General features: G+C 45.6%; 1 protein-coding gene and 1 pseudogene across 1 annotated transcript in view; both read right to left on the bottom strand.

The window, feature by feature from the left end:
* Positions 1-22,790, bottom strand: part of LOC135901186 (uncharacterized) — a 790,538-nt gene that overhangs the window by 84,186 nt on the left and 683,562 nt on the right. The window lies entirely within an intron of this gene.
* On the bottom strand, positions 15,386-15,565 carry LOC135901200 (U2 spliceosomal RNA; annotated as a pseudogene).

The raw sequence follows: 22,790 nt of genomic DNA, 5'->3' as shown, positions 1-22,790 counted from the left end.
GTGTCACGGATCTTAAGGTATGCTTTATTATTTTGGCGGTTGTCGCACAATAAAAATATCCGGAAAATGCTAAGTTGATCCTGAAAGATGGTAAGACGTGCAGAGAGGGAACAAGATAAGAGAACCAGACAAAACCACCGACTATGAACTGAAGGGCGCACTGTGGCACTGTGGCACAATTTAGCCACAATGCTTATCGCTGCATGCTAAGCTATGGTAGCGCCACCTGTTAATCAGGCACACGTGCGGGCGTACGCGAGAGATAACTGTTTAGGCTTTTGATACATTGATATTTGATATTCTTTATGCAAGTTAATCGAAGGACGACTTATGCATGCGCTCCTACAACTATCAATATGCCAAGCCTCGACCATTAGACAAGTTTCTTCGTTATAAAACTCCTTCATACAGCTTTCGGGAGCCCAAAGGCAACACTTTGCCGCTACGCAACATTTAGGATTTTTCACGCGCTTCGCTACATTGTATGTTTAATGGAGAGTTGCGCTTTTCCTTAAAAAAATGTACCAGTCCATTGTGCTCAAAAGAACAGATACTAAGGAACTTTTATTCTGACCAGTCACAAGCATAGTCTCAGGAAACCGAGTTGCCAAATGTTTCACGCATGACGGGTGTTAAGAGTTTCAGAATAATATGCGTAAAATTTACCTTAGCCAACATGCTCGGGTGTGACACCAACGAAATGTCTGTAGATTTGCGCCCCTCCTAGCTCACCTATAACGTATGTAGTCTGGGAAACGCGGAGACAGAAATAAATATTATGAATAATGGCTAATATAACCTTCGAAAAGGAGTTGTTCATTCGATGGAGATTCACGCAAGGCAAGTTTTATTTCATAGCCATGGACAATTACGTTTCAAAAAATGGCTGTGGCTTAGCTAAGGTTAAGCCCAGGATGCGAAGCATACTTGCCTTTATTTTAGTTGTTTAAGCACTGTTTAGCCTGGTTAACTGCTGTTGCTTGGCTATATTTGGTTCCGCTAGACGAAGAAACAACTCATGCAGGCGAGCGCACGAGCTGAGACCCGGCTATGTAGCTACGGGGCCGCAAGCGAGCGCACGAGTTGAGCCTCCGAATGGGAGCGCGGGGAGGCGTTCCAGACAACCGGACTGGCCCCTGCGATAGACGCGCGCCCATCATTGCGCCGCGGAGGCGTTCCTGACAACACACCACGCTTCTGCTGGAGACGCGCGCCCATTGGCGTGCCGAGGAGGCGTTTTGCAGCTGTTATGACGTCATATGGTAACTACGCGGCCGTCGGCGGCGCAGCAAGGAAGAGTGCGGTTGGGCGGCTAGTATGCTTCGCATAAAAAAAATATGTATCACTCCGATGCAGGCTGCTTTGTCAGCATTGATTACCAATTGTTACGAACTCATTAAAACACACAGCAGATCACAGGTTCACCGCCTCCAAGGTAGCAAGACCGGCCGCTGGACCCTCACTCGAATGGGCCTCATAGCGTCCCCGACGAGCAGTGACCCCGCCATCATCCCACCATACATAGGGGGCATGTTCGTCATCAAACTGCTCCCCAAAAACACACTCACCAGCCCCCACGACGGCAGAAGAAGAGCGAGGGCCAAGGTCCTACAGAAGACCTATGGGACCAACTGCGCCGTGGCGTACGTCGACGCAGCCCAGCACTCTGATCGCAGGCGCAGGTTACATACACACTCATACCCGAACCCTTACGCATACTTGCACATTTACCCGGACAGAGCAAGTCCGTACCTGACCGGTTGACCCACGCAGCAAGCTAGCTACGCTCAGTCACATCCTCTGGGACTGTGAGGAGGACCACCCTCCCATCGATCCTCTGGCCTCTCCCTCATCTTCATCGTGGGAGGAAGGGCTGCTTAGCTCCGGCCTGGAAATGCAACTCTGAGCCATAGAGAGAGAGCCGAAGAGGTCGCCATCACGCATCGCCTGGCGGCCATCTGGCCTCTCAGACGAGCCCACGATTTAGATCCCCACTCTGACGAATAAAGTTCGCTTTCTCTCTCGGTCCGCGACCATACGCAGACCTTCACAGGCTTTCACCTTTGCCGTGCAAAACCGCCCTGGAACTCCTTTTAACAGCTTCGCGGTTCAATGACCGGGGAACACATGCACGGGATGCGAAGTGAAGAAAATTTATCTCTGTGAACTTAATGCTGATTTTATATATCCACGACCATTGGCACTTCCAGATGCGCTACTAGCTTTGGTGTCTATCTATTTTATACATCACAAAAATAAATGACGCAGATAATTCACTCAATTTTTTTCGTAAAGAAGAAGAGTGCATCAGCATGGCGTTAGGGAGAATGTGTGACTGAATTAGAATTTCTGAACACGCAACTAAGATCATTTTGTTGTTACCGCCTTCACCATATGACAGTAGCCTCGAGGGGGGGGGGGGGGCTATCTCGTAAGAGTTTCTGTGGTGTACTTCGTTGCTTTCGCCAAAGCTATTGTTGCGAATAATACGCTGCCTTGCTTACGCATGCGTGTATATTTACTTGAACATATATTCTTTGCATTCTTTCTCAATAAAAATCATTTGCAAGCCCAGGGGTTCACTGCTACGGTTCACCCTTCTCTAAATGGCACAAAGTTCAACAATACAATTCAAATCATTTTCGCTAGTCTCGATCCCGTAATCGTCGTCAACCTAAGCCTCTCAGCTTTGCGCCATATTTCACGTGTGCTAATTTTTATCAACCACTGTCATAGTCACAGGTCAGTAATATAACAAACATAACGATTTGAAACGTTTAGAAATAAATTGTACAGACACTGTGGCCACATTATGGACAGTGAAGCTTGTGACGTATCGGTGCACCTGCACTCCCGTAACGCCACGTATATGCTTCCACATGGCCGATATCACCAAGATCCATATCTCTTTATACGCGCCTGCAGGAATACCGGTGCGATCATCATCTTCCACTAATCTTCCTTCTGCCATTATATTGTTCTTTTAGCAGCTAAGTTGCTGCAACATGAAATAAACCATGACAGAATATCATCTGCCCGTTTGCTTGCGCGAAACCACAAGCACGACAACAGTTATGTGCAGCCGGTTAAGTAAGATGATGATGCGAGTCAACATAAGAACTACAAGGTGTGGTAAAGCACGTTCTCATGTAGAATGTTATTGAATTAAGCATCATCTACTCTGGTCAGCGCAAGCATAATTCCGCAGAAGTGCGGTCAATTTTTAACACTGGTGCGAAACTTCTTTTTTCCGAGAAATACTGATGACATGACTTAATTTGCGTTCGGCCGGGCATTCTATGACTGGCTGTGAAGAACATGGAAAAATAGAGCTTAGCATAATATTTTTGAATGCTCAAAAATGTACAGGTCCATTTCGTATGCATTCTACTCTACACCTTCACTTAATACAAGCAAAACTTAGGCAATCAACGTGGCAGAAACTAGCAAAGGTAGGCACCATAGTGAACTTGAAAACAAAAAGGAATTAGAAATCTAAGAAAAATGTTACTAGGCAATCAATAAAGTGCAGCATAAGCGGAGAGAACACTTCTAGAGGCCTTCAACAATTTGTAAATGAGAACTTCAAATCCGCAAAGAGGACACTCGAAGCTGCGAATGTTTACATGAAGCCCGTTATGAACCGCGTAAGCCCTCTTCAGGTGTTCCTGGCACCCGGCTACGGTAGCAAAGTGCTTACAACATATATAAATAATTTCATAACGATGTTATGCCACATAGCAATCTAAGAAAAGAAAATTATGTAAGTAGAAGGTTCAGCAATTGAGCATGCTTTCTTCAAGGCAGTCACACTTATGTACACTTAGTCCCTGGAAATATTTACTTGTATACGTCTTTCCGTCTGCCCTGTGCTGCACGTTCAAAGATCGTCTCGTGTAGCAGGCCACCACAGCACGAATGGACGCACTTGGGAACAAAGTGTGACCGACGCAATGATAACGCTCGACATTTAAAGCATAACATAACGGCTGCATAGTGTTGCCTGGATGGCACGTCTGACAAACGCGCTTTATGGGGATGATTGTTAGTCGTGCAGGTAGTACATACTAATGATCGCTTCGAATGCAGAAGAGGTCGCCTACGTTTATGACTCCTGCTAAACGGCAGTAACTGCTGCAACGCATTGTGGCGTTAGATAGGAGTTGGTGAGGAAGTAAGGATCCAATCTCGTTTGTTTTGGATGCTGCATGTGATTATTAAAAATCAATGCTTAAAACTTTTATCTTCCACGTGAAACTCTTTAACGTACTGAAACAGATCTGCTGGCCACTCTCGTTTTGAATCAAGGGTGCCAACCATCGAAACCAAGAGCTTACTACTTTCGGCTGGCCAGAAAAATACCAGCTATGTTTAGCAGAATGAGGAGCCGCTGACTCAACATTAAAGTATCCGAATTGTTATAAATAGAATAAAAAGAAAGAAAAATTACTAGTTCGCTATTACTTTATATTTTCCTTTTCTGCTTTTCTATAAATAAAAATAATATCTGTGAAATAAAGGTAGTTAAGTGAATGTGCGCAGGCATATTTTACGAAAGCAAACTTATTCGTCGAAATAATGAGTTAACCTGCGAAGTTTAGGCAAGCTGCTTTGGTTCTCTTTCAATTTTTTTTTTTCGTAATGCTCAAGAGCTACATTACAAGTAGTGTGTACGACACGAAATGAATAAAACAATGCATTCATTCTTTACTACTCACAACGCTCGGGGTGATGCGAATATTTATTTTGAAGTGAAGACAAAGAAGAAAAAGAACGCTCCATTATCATAAATCACCCCCTTCTTTCAGGAATTCCAGTCCCCTTTGCCACAGTGACATCATTAGAGAAACAATGCAAAACAATACAGAGGACGGGAGACCGCTGCGGTCTCAACTTTCGCACTTGCTGTACGAAACCCGATAAGGCTTTCGGGTGTGCTTAGTGAGGGGTAAAAACAAGAACAGAAACAAAGCCCCGCCGAAAGGCCAAAGTTGAATTCAATCCAGCACTCCAGGATCTGCTTCGTTGCTTCCTCCAGTGTCACCGTGTCTGCACAGCTCCCCGTCGTTGGGAACTTTGTGTACAACAAACTCCTCAACGTAGCGATTGCGTTTTCATTACATTTTATATTTCGTTCGTTCCTGCTCTATTCCCTTTTTTTTTTCTTCCGCGAGGACAAGATTGAAATTCAATACGCACATCCATAAAGCTTTCGGAAGGCGTGCTCGAAGAGGCTTTCCTTCTTCGATTTCTTTTGTGAATATTTGTGCCTGTATTTCGGCAAGTCTTCTCTACGCAGTTGCATTCAACGCAAAATAAGTGTCACTTCCTTTCTTGACACAGTTTGCCTCTTTTTTACCCTCTCAAGAGCTCATGTTCTTATTTTCTTCTATTTAAGCGCCTACGTTAAACCTATGCGATTACTTCAGCGACAACGTTTCCCGAATGCCAACTGGAAGAGATCCCTAGAATGCCATGTTGTTGTTCTCAACTTTCTACGGCAGAATAAAGGAAATCGTCAAGCGCGACCGTCAACTCAAGCGACAATGACAAGGTGAAATATTACCAGTAAATAAAATATTATGTTTGACAGGAAACATAGCCAGCCAAGACGTGGAATAAAGCAAAAAATTATTCGGCATGTATGTCAAAATTATTTTCATGTCCTGGGAATTTTCGCCGCCCGTCACTCCACACAACAACTATATTCAGAGTAGCTGACATGCACGTGTGTGAGGCCACGCAAAGCTATGTAAAGTGCTTGAAAGGTCTGGCACAAGAACAAATTGAAGGTTTTTAAAATGTGGGAGGGCTCCAACTTTAGAATGGAAAAAAAATATTGGGCCAAATTGTTTGAAACATTACACTCACAATTATCTCAGTGGTTTCAAATGACTGGCAGGCTTGCACGATCACGGGCGAACTTACAAGAAAAAAAGCAAGAAACACAAAAGACAAGAGGTACATTTGCCGATTTAGCTCAATGTCCAACCAACCTGCCAATTTACCTACATTAAGAACAAGGAACCAAAGTGCACGTGCGCTTCAGCCGCATCGGCTGTAGCCCACGGATAAAAAGAAATATAAATTATGACCAAGCCTCGTGCCACGAGCAAGGTGCCAGAGCTGGAGAGTATCGCTAATCCCGTGCCGCACAAATTGAAATTTCTTCCTTTTCCTGGCACTTCAATTCAACATCCATGAATAAACAGGCTTTTCCTAGTCAGCATGTTTTAGTGACTATGCACATTCTTTTGCACTGAATCACGATTCCTGGTGTATCTGGCCTATCACAGCGCGCGCGTTTTAAAGAAATGTCGCAGGAAATGCGCCTTTCGAATGTAATGTTCTACCTCAAACTATAGCAGCTTTCACCACATTGTTATTGCCCATATTCTCGTGGTGCGGAGGGTCGCGTACAAGCCCCTGCGGCAACATCTCAACGATGTAAACGCATTCGCTGCGTAGAAACATGTTCGCTGAACAACTAGTTCCTCGTGGTATTTGTACTGACGCCAAAAAAAAGTGCCTAGAAAAGAAACAGCAATCAGACAGCGTTTGCGTTTAAACCCATTTTCGGTGACTGCTATAGATGCCATATAAAAGAAGAAAAAAAAGCATTTCAGCGTTGTCTTCAGCTCTAGTCATTTACTGTGATAGCAGCATTCTCTCGCATTGAATTCTGGCATTTTATTGTATTTTATTTCATTGTTGTGGTTGCCTGCTGGGCCACCACAACCACATCACATGGGAGTGTATTGCACTCCCATGTGATGTGATACAGTGTGGGTATTGCGCCACACCACGGGCATGTGTCCCTGTATTGACTTGGGAACATCTTGCCTAATATATGCAAATTTGGGAAAGTTCCTGTCTGCAGCTTTCGCCACTAAACTGCCTGTTGTTGAGTGCCAATAGAAGATGGAGACATCTGGCCCGACCTCTGATGTACTCTTTCTTAGAGCAATAAAGTTTACTTCCTCCTCTTCCTTCTCATATAACTGCCTTCACCCACTATGGTGAATTGGGCCGCAACAAATTAATTAGCGTACGATTTCTTAAACAGGAAGGGTGTGGCGTAATTTTTCAATTTAGTGCAAAAAATAAAAAAGTAATAATATTGTTACCTTGCAGAAGTCACATATCAAGATGTACTTACAACATTTACAAGCGAGACAACGATTCGTAAACAAGACGGCTGTCAAGACCAATTCTACCTCTACACGTCAAATCCTCTTCTTGTGACCGGCACCACTCTTGGTTGCGCCGCCTTTAAAGACATCGTCTCGGCGCTAACTGTAAGGAAAGTGAACTTCCGGTAAAGCAAAGGCTCCAGCCGGGACACATTCACAATGTCTCGAGGGACACGTGAGTCCAGCGGAGCAATCTCGTAGTTGATATCACCAAGCTGACGCAATATCGTGTAGGGCCCTGTGTTGCGCTGCAGCAGCTTTCAGACAAGCCGACGCGGCGACATGGTACCCATAGGAGGACAACGGAACTAGGGGGACATCAAACTTCCCGATGTCGGCTTTCGTAACGGATCTTCTGCGCTGCCTGAGACTCAGTGAGCCGGGAACCGTCCATCTAGTGTGCCGTGCGATCCCGGGCGAAGTCGTCTTGGCGTATTCAGTGGGAGTGCTCGTCAAGGAATGAAACATTGTGTCAAAAGGCAAAGAAGGGTGGCGGCCGAATAGAAGGTAAACAGGTGAAAATCAAGCGGTTTAGTGACGGGACGAATTATAGTTGAAGGTCACGAAGGGTAACGTGCTGTCCCGACCACTGTAAATATAGAGCATTTCTGTCAACGTCCGATTGAGCCACTGTGCCAGTCCGTTTGAGTGCGGTTGGTAAGCGGTGGAAGGCCTGTGCTCGGCAGAACAGGATCGAAGTGGGTTTTAAGCTACTCAGGACAAGAAGGTGCGAGGTTTGCAATGTGGGCATGTTGGTAATGCATCGTCATTTCATTGCGCTACCGTACACCCCTTCAAGAAGGTGCGGCCGCGATCAGTGAGAAGCTGCCTCCATGGGTGCGCCGTGATGGAGGATGGTTTCATGTAAAAGAAAATCTGCCATCTCAGTTGCACAGCTTCTGCCCAAAGCACGCGTGATCGCGTCCCGGGTCACCTAATCAATCGTGACAATGACCCACTTCCATATTTCGACGTCGGAAGAAGGCCATGAAGATCAAGACTGACGCGAACGAATGGTTCTAAGGGAACATTGATGGGGTAAATGTGTCCACCAGGTAGCGCAGTAGGTTTTTGGCTGCGCTGACAGAGCGCACAGTGTGCAACATAGCAGTGCACAGAGCTGTACAAGCCTGGTCACTAGAAGTGGCGCTGTACGTGGTCGTAAGTATGCGAAACGCCGAGGTGGCCTGCAGTAGGGACGTCATAAAGGTGCGCAAGAACTGGTGCCTGGATATGGCGTGGTACAACGTGTAAAAATTCTCGCCCTTCTGGGCTTAAGCTACGACGGTAGAGAACGTCGTCGTGGAGCACTAACATGTGCAGCGTGGGCTATGAATGTCCAGAATTCAGACTATCGATGAGAACGCGTAAGCAGTTATCACGCTGTTGTTCGGTGCGGATGTCGTGCAGATTATAAATGGCCAGGATGCAAGAGTCGGTGTCATGTGCATCAGATTCAGGGCGGTCTAGAAGATGATGGGAGAGGCAGTCGGCGTCCTTGTGCAAATAGTCTGACTTGTATAAAACAGCAAATGAATATTCTTGGAGCTGTAGCGCCCATGTACCCGATTGCCCAGAGGTGTCTCTAAGCGATGAGAGCCAATACAAGATTGGTAATCACGGAAAATGTGCAGCTGTACATGTAGGGGCGGATTTCGCAACTACGCGAACTAACGCCAGGCACTCCCATTCGGTAATTGAAAAATTCCCTTCGTTGGTTGACAGGAAGCGTCTAGCGTATGCTGTTACCGCTCTTACGCTCTTATATATTGCCCACTCTTATATATTACAAAGCTTTTACGTCTGCGGCGGAAGACAGAACAGGAAAGTTCAGGACAGTGCGAATCTTGTTAAAATCGGGCTGAACGCTTGCGGTACTGGCGAAATGGCTACGAACGGTAACTTCATGACGCCCAAAGTGGCACTTTGATGAGCTTAATTGCGGGCCGGCATGTCGGAAAACAGCAAGAATAGCCGGTAGGTGGCTTACATGACTCGCGAAAGTTGGTGAAAAGACTATGACATCGTCTACATAACACAAACATGTGTAATATTTATAGCCGTGAAGTAAGGAGTCCATCATTCTTTCGAAGGTTGCCGGAGCATTACAAAGGCCGAGCGGCATCACATTGAATTGGTAGAAGCCGTCAGATGTTACTAAAGCTGCTTTCTCACGGCACATGTCATTTACCGAGATTTACTAATAGAGTAGTTGGAAGCCTATCGATGAAACATGCTTTGCTCCGTGCAAGCAGTCCATGGCGCCATCAATACGTGGCAAGGAGTAGACGTCATTGCGTGCGATTTTGTTGAGGTGTCTAATTCACACAAAAGCGCCAACTGCCGTCCATCTTCTTGACAAGGACAACAGGGAACGCTCACGGACTGCAAGATGGCTCGATAACGCCTTTAGTCCACAACCTATCGACTTCTCCTTGTATGACATGTCGTTTAGCATGTGAAACACGGTACGGCCGACTGCGTGTCAGATTGGCGTTTCCGATGTAAATACGATGGGTGACCACCGATGTCTGGGCTAAACGGCGGCCGCCCAGGTAAAAGAATGTCTCAGGTAAGTTTCCAAGAGACGGCGGAGGTCAGCAGCTTGTGCCCTAAGAAGATCAGGGGCAATCATCTTGCTCAGTTCGTCTGTGAGATTGGGTGAGCCGGAGGTTCCTGTAGAGGGTGACGGAATCGCTCACAGGCGAGATGTCGCCCAACGACATGCCTCTGAGAAGAATTTGAGTTGGGCAGTGAAAAATAAGGAGAGGGAGCGAAGTACGACTGCCTGTAACAGTGAGCACGTTATTGGGAACGGCCAACTTTCAAACAGTATGTCATCGGTGGGACATACCACATACACACCTTCATGAACAGATGGAAACGACATGAGAGTGACGTACGTAGTGGTTTGTGGCGACGGGCAGATGTCTTCGGAAGAGCATAACTGTGGTTGTGTGACTGGTAGACTATAGCAGCCATAGGGCAATTCAAGCTGAAGGACCCTAGACGCGCAATCAAAGAGGGCTTAATGGGTCGATAAACGCCTAAGCCAAGTATAAAGCCTTAAAGGCATTGTTCCAGAAACGGCAAACGAAACAGTCGTTAGGCGCCCCACGACGCCAATGCAAGCGGTGCACATACCAAGCACGGTAGGCGTTCCTCCATCCGCGACGCAGAGGGTGCGAGTTGCAGTGGGTGTGAGAACTTTGTTGAGGCATCGACGCAATCGGGCACTCAGCACGGATACGTGCGCGCCAGTGTGAATGAATGTTGGGACACTGATGCCGTTGACTAAAACGTCCATCAAGTGCCGTTTGGTTGGCGACGTAACCGGAGGGTGTTGCGGTCGAGCCGTCAATGCAGCGTCACCTCCGGGAGCTGCATCGCTTATTTTTTGGAGACAGTGGTCGGAGCTGCATCGGGGGCGGTGGACGACGAGCCTGCGGCGACAGGGACGATGGTACACGAGCTGGTAGGGAATGGGACCGGTGGCGTCGGAATGATAGCGAGGGACTGTTCCAGGGAGCACGAGCATCATTGTCTGGCTGTTGGAGTGCAATGGAGGCTGGTAACGACGCCCGCGGTGTTCGGGATGATAATAACTAGTCAATGGCGGTCGGCAAAGGGGAGGAGACAGTACGTTTGTTACAATGGCGACCAACGTGTAAATACGCCGACCCGCAAAATATATTGGTTGATCGTCTGCAGTTTGCCGCTCGGCTGAATTTGGGTAGCATGCAGGATACCTCGGCTAGTCGGTGGACCTGGAGTGTGAGACAGCTGTGAAACGGCAACGGCACATGCAGAATGAACTCCAAGATAAGCGCGTTTTTCGCGGAGTATTGCCTGCACAAAATGTGCTGGAGGCAAGTTCTGTTCACTGGGGCGGGAAAAAAGGGCTGCAGGAGCCATGGCTTCAAGTTCTCGCCGCACTATCTATGTCAGGTCATTTGATGATGATGATTGCTGCATTCTTGGCTTGTCTTCACACGAAGATATCGCAGCTGTGTTCGGCAAACGTGCGAACAGCGTTGTAATAGGGCGGCTCTTGGCCTGCTCAAATCGTTGACACTCTTTTATGATGTCCAGTACTGTTTCACATTTTTTTCCCATCAGCAGGTTGAAAGCATCGTCAACGATACCCTTCAGTACATGCCCAACCTTGTGAGACTAAGCCATATCACTGTCGGCCTTACGGGACAGAGCCAGCACGTCCTGGATGTAAGATACGGATGGTTCTGTGGAGGTCGGGGGGCGGGTCGCTAGTTCTTTCTTAGCGGTGCTCTTTCGCCCGGCGGGATGGCCGAATACGTCCCTCAGCTTCTGTTTGCACGGGTCTCAGTCGTTAAGCTCTGCCTCGTGGTTGTCATTCCACACCTTCGCTGTACCTTCTAGGTAGAAGACCAAGTTAGCCAACATAATCGTCGGACCTCATTTGTTATAAGTACTTATACCCTCATACGTGGCGATCCAATCCTCCACGTCGAGGGGTCGGTGCCGCAGAACGTTCCTCTGTCCCGTGGCTTAGCCAGCACAACCGTCGGGAATGTAGGCGTTGATGTGGGCGGTGCCATGTCGGGTCCTGTTTCGTCCTTCGTGTTGTTTAGTCTGAGGTGACGACCACTGCGGAGCTCCGTTGTTGTTTCTCGTGTGTACTCCGCACCTCTCACCAAATTGTTACGTTGCAGAAATCACATATAAAGATGTATTTACAACATTTACAAGACAGACCACGACTCGTAAACAAGATGGCTGTCGAGACCGATTTTACCTCTACCCGTCAAATTGTCTTCTTACTGGCGCCATTCTTGGTTGCGTCGTAACATATAAAAGTAATTATAATTATGTGAGAGTGCAGAAACAAGAGTTTGGGATAGGCAAGTTCCTACCTTTAATTCCTTTGATGTGCACAGAATTCGCTTTCTGTATTACCAAGAAGTGCATGTTGTGAAACTCGAACTATATACCTATAAACTTAGCACTCGCATACTGGCTCCCTGTAGGAGCAGGCTATATTAATTTAGTAAAGTGGTTACTCTTCTAGAATCCTTAATTTGCAGTATAGGCAGTTTGACCAACGGCTGACAATAATATTTTTTTGCCGTTGTTCGCGGTGGTTCAACACTTCAATACTACATATATTTCATTCAAATAATCGTGCTGCATCGTGTTTATTTTTCGTTTGTTTTGCGAACACGCCCACTTTTCTTTGCTTCCATTGTTCAGTAGTGCAATACCAAAGCACCCAACTTTCTGACAAGAATGCAGCGTGGCACTTGAGATGATTTTGAAGTTTGACGTCCCCATATAACATTTTATTTTCATTTTTTTTACCTAGATCAATATTCGCAGGGGAGGAGGCAGTAGCTGTGTCAAATGCCGCATTGTTTTAAGGGTCGATGACTCGTTCTGAAGGTGCCGCCTTGGACATTCATATAGACTGGGTCGATGACTCATGTTGAAAGTGCCACCTGGGACATTGAAACAGACTCTGAGGTCTACTTGAATGACGCAGTGCCATTCCTGTGTGGGAATGCTTTCGCATTGCCGCACGTAATTCGCCTTGGTCGCCTTAGTGAAAGTGTTTTTTTTTTCTGCGCGTTCCATGTCCATGCATGCTCTCACCTGCGTCTTAACTGCGCCTCGGTAGGGCCAAATGAATGCGTGCCAAGCATCTCAGCGTGTATCTTGCTCACGAGGAGTTCATAACTCAAAGGACCGCCTAACTGCATTCAATTGGGCATTAATGTTTTTTTTTAATTTTATGCAGTTATTTCATACAACCATGAAGAGGTGCCACCTCCAACGTAATGACTGCGCCGACACGCGACCAACGAAGCACACACTATAGGCCATACATTTCGTCAGCCAGATGGCTGCGACATGACGTGCGCAATGACACAAGCACTAGGCACATATTTAGTGAACCAGAACCGCGGAGACACCATAGCGTCGGTAATAAAAAAAAAAAGCCACCGTGGCGTCGGGGAAGCATGCTCGACTCGCACCCCAGAGGCCCGGGTTCGATTCCACCAAGACCAAAATTTAGTTAATATTAAAAGGTAATAGTTTACTTTCTTTACAGGAACCTGCCTGAGAAATTTGACCTCAATTCAAGTATTTATTTATGTGGTTTCACTCTTTGCCGTTGGCAATTCTTGGTACGATCCTTCTGTCACACCGCCATGCCGGATTTTCGCCTGATGGGCCATAGAATGCTTTCGCATTAATGTAGTGCTTGTCGAATGCTCCTCCTCACTACTCGTTTTGGTTTCCGCACAATATGCACAGATGTCACTTCACTAAGATTATGTGTGCAGTGCGAAGCCTCGCACTAATTGCCTGTAGCACTCTTATATCTGGGTAGTTCAGTGTGCATCACCAAAGAGTTCATTCCTACGAAAGAGCTTTTAACTAAGTTTAATCAATTACCTACCAGAACTTGTTGTGTAGTCAGCTGTCAGAGATGCACCAACATCTCCTTTGGGATTCTCAAAGGACATTGTTCAATGTATTCGCTTTCTAAAGGCTCACTTTAAGCATGTACTACACTTTCGCTGCAGCCCTCAAAGAAATTTCTGCAGAGCTTCCATATACACTGTTTCCCGTCCCCTTTATCATGAACATTACTTGAAATCCTATTACCCAGATGTACTTAAGCGAGACCATTGAATTATCCCTCCAGGGGTCTAAACTTTTCTCTTTAGGTTACATTCGGCAAACCTTTCTGTATAATCCTGATTGGAAGAAAGGTGCTGTTTCGTCCCGTGGTCGGGAAACTATCGCTTGTGTTCGCATGCTTAAACCATCGATCAGTCTTTTGTAGACTGTAGGGATGCCGTATTCTCCTTGAGCATTCACCGAAAAACACTTAAAAAGGATTTAGAGATCACACCACACACAATTGCTTTCCGGCACTGTGAAAATCCTTGTGACCCACCATATGGCATGTTCATGTTACTTGGCCTAAATAGCCTTTGGCGCAGTAGAATGCGCGACAGGCACGCAGAGCCACCGCGAAGCATTCAGTCGTTTTTTTACGGGAATCTGCTGCTTACGTCCGTAGTGTGTACGATGCATGAGAAATACCGCCGAACTGGATATATTTATTAGACGCTTGCACGTGCTTGCCTGACGTTTGAATGTGTTTTCAATTATCTTAAATTTCTGCAGCGCTTCGTCTTTTTCAATTATCTGCTGCCATGTAATAAAGAAAACAGAAGTGTCAGGATAGCTCACTGGTTTGCGCTCATGAATGCAAAATGCACAATGTTTCACTGCACGCTATCAAAACCCAGTAAAGGTGGTTATGGAGACGTGTCATTATTCTTGAGGCTGTGGTAATGCCGAAGCTGGGGTTGACGACGTAGACAATGAACGGACAAAGTTTTTCGTTGTGTTTCGTCGCTGACGACAACTGTCGTCGTCAGAGTAATAGAATGACCGGACGGATGGGCGGATGGACGGACGGACGGACAGGCGGACTGACAGATAAGTCAAATACAGTTTTGAGTACTAGACCGCTGTCGCAGCCAAATAACATATGCTTCCATATCGCTTTACCTGCACCACTGTAATAAAAAGACCTCTCGCTTCAGTCGTCTTTCGCTGAATGCTTTTTTTTTTGGCTAGCTCGCTGCATGAGATCCGCTGCCGACGGAACCTTGGCATAGAAAGGTTTTCCACTGAGATATTTCCTCAACGGAGACGACAATGCGAGGCCCACGACTGTGCCAGACGTCTGCATTCAGCAGCCGTGAGTGAAAAAGCCTTAACCCAGTTCATGAGACTCAGCACCTAGCTTTGTCAAAATATATAGTTTCTCCGGCAAAGCCGTAAATTGTTGGCGACGTCTGGCAAGCTTCTTCACTTAGTACGATTCCAATCTTGCTTTGGGCCAGCCGTAGAAACTCAGCGGTTATTTGCACTGCTGAACTCGAGACGGAGTGTTCAATCCCAAATTCGTGGCCGCATTTCGTTGGGAGCGGAAAGCAAAAACGCTCATCCGCATATATTTAGGCGCACGTTAAAGAAGCCCATTTGGTCAAAATTATCGCGGAGTCCCCCACTACGTCATGCCTCATTATGAGATCGTGGTTTTAGCCAGCAAAACCACAGAATATTTTTTTTCTTTTACAGCGAAGCTGTTTATGGCTCGGGTTCCGCGCACATTTGTTCTGCGTGTGCACAAATCCTCGGCCGATCCCGAAGATAGTGCAATACCGAGCCGAACCGTGGCGGAGGTGTAGCAGGCTTCAAGCATTCAACCAACTTGCGAAAATAAGTTTAATATCTTGGATCCAAACAGGACCCGCTTTAGAAATTAGGCTCATAAGAGCAGATGCCACACTTTGACCCGCGTCGGCAATGTCTACGTTCACACCACTCTCTCATTGTCAGTGTTCCAAGCGCTTGAGTATCTACTTTGCTTTGCTTCTGCTTTCCCCGGGTGGCAGTCCCGTCGAATCGTCAGGCGTGTCTAGTTTCCTCCGGTTCCTCGGGGCAGCGGTCCCATAATGCACGCGAATGTAAAAAAAAAATCGCGGTAAATAAGTTTGTACCTTTGCGCAAAATTTTTTGTCACCTCTGTGTCGTGTGCTAAAAACCTTCGCCGGTCACACCTTACACAGTGGAATTGGCTATGATTTTTCTTTACCCTTGCTTAAAATTTATGTAACGGCCCTCATTTGCAGTATAGCCCACATTATGCCTTCTTGTCGTGCTATATGATAAAAGCCTAATGTAGTCGGACTATTTCATTGAACTATGCTATTCTATATTTTTCGTAAGAGAAGGCTTCAGCTTCGATGCTCCTATCTAAATACGTACCTGAGTACGGATGAATCATTTAGCTTAGTAAGCACTTAAGAAAACTTGACAAGGTTTACAGGACTTAAAAGAATAAAAAAAGTAGAAAGCTAATCACTGAAGCGAAATTTATACTTATGACAAAAAATTTTTTTCCAGTATCTTTGAAAAAAGAAATATCGAAAAATAAAGGAAAATATCACGTTTACAACTTTGTACCTTAGCGCTGAAGGATGATATCCCAATTCTGTGAAGTGCGCCTTAAAGTATATAAAAGCGGGAAAAATTAGTGTACGATACATCACTCTTAATATACCAATAATTCAACAGAAGGACCCTTGTGAAACCCTAGCAAAGATTATAACAATTTCAGAACGTGTAAACATCGTAACAATAAGACGAATTTCCTCGCTTTAAATGCTCTAGCGAATGCAGTTTCCAGAACTGCGACATCTGCTTTTGAGCAGAGTTATGGATTTCTAAACTTCGTGAATCACTTTTCTTAGCTAAACAATTTTCTAAAATGTTTCAAAATCATTTGGGGCCATAAGTTAACTTTTTGCTAACTAGAATCACTATAATTTCACTTTATTTTTCAAACGAAGCAGTTCATACAAATTGGTCGTACGTTTGTCTCATTAAAGCATTTCTGCGTTTTACATATATTTAATTGGAAACCCGACATGGTCCCGAGACAAAGCTTCCTTTTAACTCCTCTACTCTTGCTCACTAGTGATTGTTATTTTCGCGTATTCGTTTTCGTGTCTACGATATTCTTATTTAGCCTAGATGTGATATTATTACAGAAGCAAATTAATATTGTGAGGGGCTCTGAGAGTGCAAACTTGTAACGAAGAAGGTGATGAGGAGGAGGAGCCGGATGCCCTTCGAAACGGGATTGTGGAGCATGCGGTAAAGACAGTTATTTAAACTTTTATCGTTTGCGACTAAAAATGGGAGGACGACAGCACCCCAGCGCGGCCTCAGTTATAGAGCTGCGGTTGGTGTTTACTATGTTTTACGATGTTTTACGTTAGTCTTTGCTCTCTTTCAGGTAAGCCGTAATATGATACAGGAAATGAACCTTGGAGTGCCCATAAAAGAGGGTGTCAAAGTTCCGTTTGATCCTGTATAATGGCTGCTTTTCAGCCAGAACAGTATACAACGTCTATTGACGCTTTTCGTGAAGCAGTTTGCTTTGGAGACACGAGATGGGGCCTCAGCGAAACTGCACGAATACGAAGCCGTTACCTCTTCAGCCCTACTTCTGTGGCGTCATCTGTTGGAAATGCAACTGTGTTTTCACTAACACTGCGTGCTAATTCGAGTGGAAAAATATGGAGTGGTGGAATGAAGACGAGTGCAGTAGTTGGCTGAAAAGAATTGTGACTGGCATATTAAGGAAAGGAATGAATCTGCGGCTCCAAGTTCATGGATCGATGCTACTTAAGCAGTGCCTGTGTTGCCAGGTCTTCACAGTACACGGCTTCCCCCGAGGATGAAAAAAGTCGCTCGTCCGACAGCGCTGTAGCGCTAACTTCCAAGGAAAGAACTTGAACCCCGAAACGTATGCACGAGCGAGTACCACTCGTTATACGGTGACGAAGGGAGTAGCGCCACTTCTTGGCATATAGTAATTTTCTTTCACGTTATCTACGCACATCCACAACAACTCACGCGCAAATTTACGCCCACTCTATCGCCAACGTATCTAGAATAAGTGAACGGGCGCGCGCTTCAATCAATGTGCCGAAGCATGGGTTATGGCGACTACACCGACAACGCAATAATGCTTGAAGCTGAACGTTTCGTAACGGCTGGTCCACACAGTAAGCGAGTGACTAGCGATAATATGCATTTGCTACAAGCTATTGCCACTTACAGATGATCTACGTTACAAGCATTGTGCCCAGCAAGAATAAATGTATGGCAATTGAGCACACCCGCGAGCGATCAGGCAAATATTAAACAATCAGATACCGACCCCCGGGGAACGTTACTCAGTCAGAAACGGGACAAGCCGCTGCTTGAAAGCATTTGCTAAATAAATAAAGAAAATCCATGCACACAGGTACTGGATCAGTTCATAAGCGGAAAGTTACAATAGCTTGCAATACATTTTTAGGCCTGCTTCTTTAGAAGCCCCATATACGCTGCTCGCCCCGTTTAGACAAAGCGTAATGAGCTCCGAAAGCGCTTACATATCCATTGAAGCTGTAGCCAGAGCTTCTCGTGTCGTCCACCCAGTCACCGTCTACGATATCCGCCGAAACAGAAGTGGGAAGAGCCACACCGGCGACATGTACATCTAGTGTAAACACAGAGGCAACGGAGGCAGCTCAGGCAAGCAGTGGACGCATCACCTCGTGATCAAACACGGCAGCGCCCACGTGATCTCCGTGAAAAAGGTCAATAGAGCCAACAAAGGTTGCTTCATGTTAGCCCGAAGACATTTTCCTTTTCCCTTGTCTTTGCCATCTTATACAATCTTCATCCCCATAACTTTTTAACGGGGCCTACAAAGTTAATCATAAGAAGGATAACTGCGTTTCATTAGAACAGAGGAGCCTACTGTATCGAAAAGAGTACATAAAAGGTCACAGGCTATCGAACATAAACCGGTAGGAGGAGCTAGTCACGGCGCAGGGCCCGCAAGGTTCCCTGAAATAGCCTAAAACAGAACGTACGACACCGTAACGCCAAGGAGTGGCACTACAGGACCCTAGGGGGTAGTAAGAAATTGGGGCAATGGAATAACAAAAAAGCTGGCGCGAACTAAGGACCGTGGCCAGGATGCCCCAGGAATGTTCAGGAGGAATAGGTGACCGTTCCACCACCTCATTCTCGGCGGAGCCGGGAGAACAATAGCACACGACTTCTACCATTGAAACAGCCGGTGTCTTTATTATTGCAACAGCCTCGCCACCACTGCTCTTTCTACTATTTTTGTCTGTCTCTTTCGTTTTCACAATATAGCCATGCTTTCATTCATAAAACAGGTGTCATATATATATATATATATATATATATATATATATATATATATATATATCACTGTGGTCACGCACATATATACAGGGTGTTTCAGCTAAGTTTACCCAGAGTTTAAAAATATGCCGTTGCACTCTAAGACCCCGCGACCAAATGCATGTTGCTCAATTTGGTATGTAGCGTGTCACGCATTTTTTGATATTTTGGTTAATTAGATAATTCGTCAAGATTACATAACCAACTTCTGAAGCAACGAAGCTAGGCAAAAACATACAATTGGGAAGTTGCAGAGTGCTTTGCAAAACTTCCGAATAAGCAGTTTCTATCTTTCTATCAAGTAATAGTGTTTTTCAGCTTACTGATGATGCCCGCGCAATAGAAAAAACCACCACGTGACATGCCCGTTTTGGTGTCGTAGTTGCACTGCTCCCTAACGTTCCGCGCCCAAACAGCCATAGGCGCACTGCCGCTTAAATGGTGACAGAGCATCGATGCAGTCGTTGGCTTTGTCGTTAACGCCAGTGATGTGCTCCCGTCGCGACAGTTCATTATAGCGATGAGCAGACGCAGCGTTTATCAATTGTGCTGCCGGAAGCAACAGGTTCATCATTTCGCGATAGCTGTAAGCAAACTCAACATGCCTAAATCACGAATACAGTTTTCAGAAGGCTGAAAAAGCTAGAATAAGAGAATCCTAAATGACCAGACGCAGTTTTTCACTGAATTTACGTTTATTTTTCATGCGCCTTCACAGCAAGTACTCGAAGAGGTTACCTTCTGCAGTGATACAACACTGGGATCGTCTGAGACAGGCTGCTGTCGCTGCCTTGAGCGCCGTCGGTGAAATGTTGCTGCAGACTTCAGTTATCTTCTGTAAGGCTTCTAGAGTCGTCATTACCATGTATACGTGATCCCTAATATAATAGCCCCACAAGAAAAAGTCAAGAGGATTGAGGTCGGGTGACCTTGCCGGCCACAGGACAGGACCGTTTCTCTATATCAATTGCCCTGGGAAGGTAACATGAAACGATGCCCATTCTTGACTGCACCTGTGGACTGGGGCCTCGTCATGCTGATACGACATTGCGTCAAGCCAGGCTGATAGCATGTTACAGCAGAAGTCTTCAGCCGGTCCTTTAAGGAACTCACTTACATACCTGTTGCCCGTCAGAGTGTTGTTAAAAACACTGGGCCAATGATTGCGCTGTCATATATTCCGCACCAAACGTTAAAAGTCTACTGATATTTGTGGCTGTATATTCCTTATAATTGGGAATTTTGCTCACTCAAATAGTGTGCGTCATGTATATTTGCCTGGCAATTTCGGGAGAAGTTCGCCTCGCCAGTCCAGATTACCTGGTCCTCCTCAATCGTACCTGGAGCACCTGGTCCTCCTCAATCCAGAGTACCTGGTCCTCCTCAATTGAGGAGGACCAGTATCCTGGTCCTCCTCAATCAAAATCTAATTCGCAAAGTCGAGTCTCTTTTGGAGGTCCCAAGCTTGACTCCAAGCATTGATGCAACTGCAAATGATAGGGGTGCAGTCCAGCTGTTTGGAAAACCCTCCAGGCAGTTGAGTCGCACACACCAAGCTGTGCGCTCACGCTACTCGTGCTGGCGTGTGGATAAGCCGCCATGAAATCCAAAACATTGGAGCGAACCGCATTATTCATGACTGAAGCTCTCTGCTTCTTCCTTGTGAAGCTGCTGATTGGCTTCAGCGACTCGTAAGTGTTGAATATTGTCATCGGGCTCAGTTGCGTACCCACCTTCCACCTTTGAAATATTCTTGCAGCGCCTTTCAAGGGTAATATTTTGGGCATCTTATAGTAAACATTTGTGATTTTCTACATTTTTCTATGCTACCAATTGCATATCAATTTTGACCAAAGCCATAATGATTGTTGGTGGCAGCATTTAGTGAGTACATCATAACTAACGCGACAGCTTTGGGTTTTACCCTCGTAAAAGAAGCGGATTTTCGAAGAAGGACGGCCTGGGGGTTTACTCCTTTCCCCTATGCTGCATAGTCTGAGGCAAAGTGTGTGAACGTCACTCGTGCTAAGAATATTTTTGTTGTCCTGCTATGACGTTCCCGACTGCGCCAGCCTTGCAATTGATGTGACCGATTGAATTTTTACTTCAAGTCATAGGCAGAAGAAGGGAAGTGGTCCCACATTCTTTAACCTGAGCGTGGGCCGTAGACTTCAAACCATTAGCGTAACAGCATCTCTCTTGTTCGACTATACTTGTTCATTTTTACTTTGGTTGGCCGAATCCTATTTCAGTCTCCAACTTTTGCATTTTTGTCTATTTCGAGACACCTGAACTCTCAGGGAAAGCTATCGACCACTGACATTTCTTCATTTTCGCACGGCCATGGCTCCTTTAATGAGGCCGTCAGAGGGACTTCAGGATTGGCAGCCCGTGCAGCCGCCTCCCATGCGTCGTTCTAAAAAGCAAGCTTGCGATTTCTCTGCCATGCGAACACAAGTTCCCGGGTAAATGTCAAGTAAAACTACTTGCACATGGTCCAAACTCATTACAAATTTCTGTTGGTTTGTAAATAACGAGAAAATATTTACCGATAATAAGAACAAGCCCCGATACCTGTGACAGAAATTCTTATGCTCGGACTTCTGAACCATAAGAGAGTTCTGCAGGGTTCTTTGTTTACGAACGACGCTGTGTGAAAATGGTGAAAGTTACTGAACATCCTCCATGAACTTTTAGGCACAGTTGCTTTGCTACTTAGCGCTCCCTAAATCACCTACAATATGTCGTGAAGCATAAGAATACAGAAGAAACAGGGCCCTAATTAATAACGATTTTGGCTCTTAAGTGCTCTCGGCGAACGCTCAGTCGCAATCATTAATAGTATGACTTGCATCAAAATTGGGTGGCGTTTGCTCTGACGAGCAATTTCAACGCAAGAAATTTGTCGGGGCAATGAGACCGGGTGTATGAACGTAGCTAATCTCAGCTTCAGAGATAATAACGGGCAGTTTATCACTTTAGCGCAATGTGAGCATGTGAGAAGCTGTTAGGGTTTAAAAATTGCTCGCATTCAGAAGAAGACAGAATAGAACCACTCTCAAGAGTACCCGCTAACGGCCGTCTGATACACGAGGTAGCACTTTCACGTAATTTCCTCGCAATCAAAATTCTAGTTGTTGGATTGTACAAGTTCTAGAATAACGTAGGCATTCCGAAACTCACGTTTTTCATTCCTTCATGCTAGTATTCCGTTTTTGAATTGATACGTCGCTATTTGTGAGCTAGCTTTCGCTGCTACCGGTCAATAAGATATATGTCGGATCATAAATTGCTGCACTTCCAGCTTGCGAATTTTCGTTTGATGATACTATTACGCTGAAGTGAAGAAGGGAATGGCGATAGAACCAAAGAAGACGAAAAATCAGCACAACCTAGCTGGCCTCTCTTCTACCTCCGTCCACTCTCTCCTTTTTAAGCATATTCTGTAAATAGTTTACATACTACGTCGTCGGTGAACAATTTTCTATACTATCGGCATTGCGTTTCACAGCATCAGCAGAAATGCGAAAAAAATGGTAATCTTCAGTGATTCTCAAGCTGCACTGGCATTACTAAAAAGCATACGCAAGAATTTGTGCAATACGATATTTTATTCTACGGCATGGTGAAAGTGCTCACAAAAGCAAGTGCGAAGAATCGTGTCATAGCGTTTCAGTAGATACCAGGCCAATGCAATATTCCTAGAAACGTTGCTGCGGATGCAACAGCGAATCCTGCACACAATCTTCCTATTTTATG

This window comes from Dermacentor albipictus, chromosome 4, assembly GCF_038994185.2.
Source record: "Dermacentor albipictus isolate Rhodes 1998 colony chromosome 4, USDA_Dalb.pri_finalv2, whole genome shotgun sequence".
Taxonomy (NCBI): Eukaryota; Metazoa; Arthropoda; class Arachnida; order Ixodida; family Ixodidae; genus Dermacentor; species Dermacentor albipictus.
This window is presented reverse-complemented; position numbering and strand designations above follow the sequence as displayed.